This window comes from Megalobrama amblycephala, linkage group LG19 (assembly GCF_018812025.1).
Source record: "Megalobrama amblycephala isolate DHTTF-2021 linkage group LG19, ASM1881202v1, whole genome shotgun sequence".
Taxonomy (NCBI): Eukaryota; Metazoa; Chordata; class Actinopteri; order Cypriniformes; family Xenocyprididae; genus Megalobrama; species Megalobrama amblycephala.
This window is the reverse complement of record NC_063062.1, coordinates 6,969,539-6,974,579: the sequence shown is the minus strand read 5'-3', so window position 1 is coordinate 6,974,579 and position 5,041 is coordinate 6,969,539. Positions and strand designations below refer to the sequence as shown.

General features: G+C 37.4%; 1 long non-coding RNA gene across 1 annotated transcript; it reads right to left on the bottom strand.

Moving 5' to 3' along the window:
- Nucleotides 1-415: 415 nt before the first annotated feature.
- LOC125254672 lies at nucleotides 416-2,331 on the bottom strand. The gene is made up of 3 exons (XR_007181717.1): nucleotides 1,962-2,331; nucleotides 1,396-1,448; nucleotides 416-1,311 (listed from the first exon to the last, which is right to left on the bottom strand). It is a non-coding gene; the product is annotated as an uncharacterized LOC125254672 (long non-coding RNA).
- Nucleotides 2,332-5,041: the final 2,710 nt, after the last annotated feature.

The following is a 5,041-nucleotide window of genomic DNA, read 5'->3' as shown; positions in this document are numbered from 1 at the left end:
AGTGTCAGCATTGTGGCGTCTGCCTACAGAGCCAGCAGATTTCTCCACCGATCCAAAGCGTATATACGGATCACCTGCTTTGCAACCTGTTCTCTATCTGAGACACATAATACAACTGCCTTTACTGAAGAAAAGCCCATCTAGTATTCAAGTGTACATGGCCTCACTACTTTTGCACTTGGAATACCATTCCTAGAATCATAAATTGATGTTTTCTAGCATTTTATTTAGATAGCTTAATGAACTTAACAGACTTTTCTTTGATTTTGGGCAAAAGTATCTACATGCGCTGTATCTTTTCTTCAAAGGGTTTTCGTAACGTCTCACAACACACACACACACACACACACACAAATGGTTTGATTCTACCAGAGGCAGACCTCACAGTCATCTTCCAAGATCTGATTGAAGCCGTCAAGCTAAGTTCACACCGAATTTGCGAAGCCCCTTTCCTAATTATGATTCTCTTTATTATAAATCGCTTATCTGAGTGTTTTCATTTTAGGCCCAGGATGTGTGGAAATTGATTGGGTTCTGTGTTGATATAGAGCCAGCTGTTTGTTTTGGAACCTCTATCATCTTTGATCTTCATCTCATTAGGGAGAAAATGAGGCGAGGACAGATTAGTCCTGTGTGCTCGGTTCGGTATTCCGAAACAAGGACTCGCATCCACTGAGTTCATCTGTTCATGCTGAGAAAAATGAAGGCAACTCTACAAAGAGGTCTGGAAAATGATAGGCATATGTGTGGTGTTTAGATATGTGGATATATAAAAGTTTTTTTTTTTTTTGCTCCTTATCCATTAAAGCTAAAACAATTAGTGCAAGATGGAATCTCTTTATTGAGAAAACACAGCTGTGTTGAAATAATAACCACAGGGGGGGGAAACACAACAGCAGTAAACAAACAGCACTATAGTCTTCAACAGAATAACATAATGTGAAACAAAACAGTTTTCTCAATTAATTACTTGAGACACTTCAACTTCAAGTGACAACAGCATAAACACACATTAATTCAGTATTTTTAATTTATTTTTTTTCCCACCACGGGAATTAAAGTGCCCCTATTATGCTATTTTAAAGGTTCTTAATTTTGTTTTGGAGCTCTCCTATAACATGTTTACATGCATCAAAGGTCAAAAATGCTTTCATTTTCTCATAATATGCATTGCACATCACCACATTTGTCAGTGATTCTTAAACAACTCATCTGATGCTTCAGTCTCTCTAAATTTCTCCTTTCCGCGAGCCTGCTCTGCTCTGATTGGCCAGATGGCTCATTCTCATTCTGGTCTGCCGCTTACAGCGCCTGTTGAAGTGAAACTGCCATTAACATAACAGAACTTCAGTTCTGGTCCAGAGACTTCCAGAGCTCAGCAGCATTTGTACATACCGTAAAGACAGTAGCGATGGCATCGATTTTACCATATCAATCCGACCACGAGTCTGGTGATGAAATATAGGAAGTACCAATCAACCCGAATCTCCATCGCAAGGACGACTTGAGCAGGAACTTTCTCAGTGATACGCTACTTAGTTTGATGTTCATCATGAGATGTTGCAAATGTAATTCCTCACCATCAGCATTAACAAGTATATGTCCATTAACAAACCGACTTGTATATTTCTAATTTATTGCGGTGCACATGAGGGAACTGTATCATTTAACTGTATCAATAATAGTGCTAACGTTAGCCGAGCACTAACTACTGATGTAACATTAAATCTTGCTCCATCCTTTATCATTACTTAGAGTTATAAGAACGACAGACAATCTGCATGAATGGACACAATTTAGGGTATTAGTAAGCCACAGATGATTTGCAGAAGTATTTCAGTAAGACAGTAATAACGTGAGTTAGCCAGTTATAGCTGGAGACCTACACAATATAAAACACGAAACTACGTAATTTGAACACCCAGTAGAAAATATATACATCAATAATTAATTGTACTTACAGGCTGTGATTCTTAGGAGCAAGTTTGGTCCAAATAAAGTCGGTACTGTCCCATCTTTAATAGATAAGCATTTTGTAAATCCCATTTATAACTCATGGAGATTTGAGAAGCAATCGTGAAAATGTTATTCTGCTGTTGTATGACTGTGGTAATTTTAATCACTGACTCTTCATATCCTCATCCTTTGGAAGTGTTTACAAAGAGAATTTGCTTTTGCAGAGCAGAAAACAGCATCTTCTCGACATGTATACAACATGAACCAGCTACAACGTTTGAGGGCGGCTCAAAGTTGACGTTGTTTGCGGGCAGCCAATGAATACCATAGGCGGGCATTAGGCAAATGTGTTACCCAGTGATGTGTAGCCGTCACGGAAGTGAGATTCAAATTCCTAACAATTCTTAAGCAGTTCAGAGTCGATTCTTTCTTTTGAGAGACAATAACTTTATTTATCGTACACTTTCTGATTCACAACTTTGCAGATTGTTTACATTCACAGACAGCTACATTCCACATTGCATGAAAAGTAATATTCGAAAAAGAATATTTAAATAGAAACCATTTGTATTGTTTTATGATTTTGTTATTTGTAAACCCTATATGACATAAAAGCTAGCAGACTGGGAGAAATGTGTTCATTTCATCCTTTTAAGAGCAGAGTATAGGAGAGAGAGAGAGCTAAAACTGATTACTGTTCTCTTAATTGTTCTACATATTGGAAAACTAATTGTCCAAGGTCTAGTCACATCAATGGGACAGACTGTGATCCAATTATGCAATCAGTATTTCACTAATGTTATTGCATTTGTTTTATCACATTATATTGTCCCTTGAGGATTTTGCCAACAGGTTTATGTGGCAGAAGCATTCTCGTCCTATACTGAAAAAAAAAAAGTTTGGTGTAGAAACAATTATCTGTCAGGATATAAAACAGTTGTTTATTAAACAGATGGATGAATTGTAGAGTTCATGTGAGTAAATGGCACATAAACAGTTACTGAGTGAATGCTGGTGGATAACTTGTGTTTCTTTTCATTGCAGGTAGTGTCTGTGACTGAGCCTGGCGTGACCGTGACATTTTCACTTCGAAGTTGTGAGTAAATTTCACAAACAATTACAAAGAAATGACAAGTAATGCATCAAACTAAACATGAAATTGTTAAAGGATTAGTCCACTTTTAAATACACTTTTCCTGATAAATTTACTCACCCCCATGTCATCCAAGATGTTCATGTCTTTCTTTTGTCAGTCGAAAAGAAATGAAGGTTTTTGAGGAAAACATTCCAGGATTTTTCTCCTTACAGTGGATTTCAATGGCTACCAACAGATTGAAGGTCAAAATTACAGTTTCAGTGCAGCTTCAAGGGCTTTAAACGATACCAGATGAGTAATAAGGGTCTTATCTAGCGAATCGATCGGTCATTTTCGAAAAAAATACAACCGTTTATGCTTTATAAACAAAATATCGCTTTGAACGTACTTTCCGCTTCCGCATTCTTCATAACGCGTACGCTGAATGTTCTACGACTTCCCTATTCTACTTACGGAACGAACGCGGCACCAGTTTAGTTTTTTTCCATAACTTGAATAGGGAAGGCGTAGGACATTCAGCGTAAGCATTATGAAGAATGCGGAAGCGGAAAGTACGTTCAAGGCGATATTTTGTTTATAACGCATAAACGGTTGTATTTTTTCCGAAAATGACCGATCGATTCGCTAGATAAGACCCTTATTACTCATCTGGTATCGTTTAAAGCCCTTGAAGCTGCACTGAAACTGTAATTTTGACCTTCAATCTGTTGGTAGCCATTGAAATCCACTGTAAGGAGAATAATCCTGGAATGTTTTCCTCAAAAACCTTCATTCCTTTTCGACTGACGAAAGAAAGACATGAACATCTTGGATGACATGGGGGTGAGTAAATTTATCAGGAAAAGTGTATTTAAAAGTGGACTAATCCTTTAAGCTGATAAATTGAAACAGTAGGCATTTTCTAGTAAAACATATGCCAATAATAAGTTTATTTAACTCCAAAAATTAATTACAGTGGATTTACTTGTACTACAATAGATTTACTACATCCAGTACATTATGTTTAGTTTCCCTAAAGGGTTAGTTCACCCAAAAATGAAAATTCTCTCATCAATTACTCACCCTCATGTAGTTCCAAACCACTTTCGCTATTATTTCATTATTATTTCTTTAATATAGATATTTCTGTCCTTTAGATCTCTTCATTAGATGACAATATATATTATTGAATGTGATAGTTCACCCAAAAATGAAAACAAACTTACTTTCTTCTGCTGAACTCAAATTAAGATATTTTGAAGGATATTGGTAACCACCAAGAATGTTGGCAGCAAGTGGCTCGCAACCAGCATGGGAATTTTGCATCAATGTAGACTCATTTTAAATGTGCTTATGGCATTAAAACCCTTTTGCACCTATTGACATTTACAGTGATTTGGCAGTGGTCAAGTTTTGACCTGAGGCATGTGATGTTTTTCTAAGGTCGTTGTATATTTAGCGCTCACCCTAACAGCCACGCAATCACAAACCATTAGAGTCATAGTGCTTGACAGGAACAATGTAGCATCCAACAATTTTCAAGTCTCACACCCCCCAAAATATCCTTCCATGCATACGAAATTAGTTCCCCTTACAAATCAATACAAAGCCGAACCTGTATTTTTAAGTTAGACAGTTTCATATTCACAACTGACTCAGACAGAGCCAAAATTCTTCCATACTGTGACAAGTGGGCAATAATTCAGTGAGCTAAGATAAGCTGAAAATCCATATTTGCCTTGATGGCAGGGATGCAGGTGGTTGTCAGACATTTCTGATGTTTTTGCCCACATCTTAGCTGTGGAAGACAGCACAGTGAACAAGCTGAAGATTGAAGTCTCATGTTCTTCCGGCTCTCTGTCCCATAAGTGTAGCTGCACTGGAATGAGACGTGATTAATTGTCATCCCTGCCACAGGCAGACAAACACCAACTGTCGATGACAGAGATGGATATTTCAGAGATTCCAAATCCTGAATGCAAAACTTATACAAGACTTATGGCGAATAAA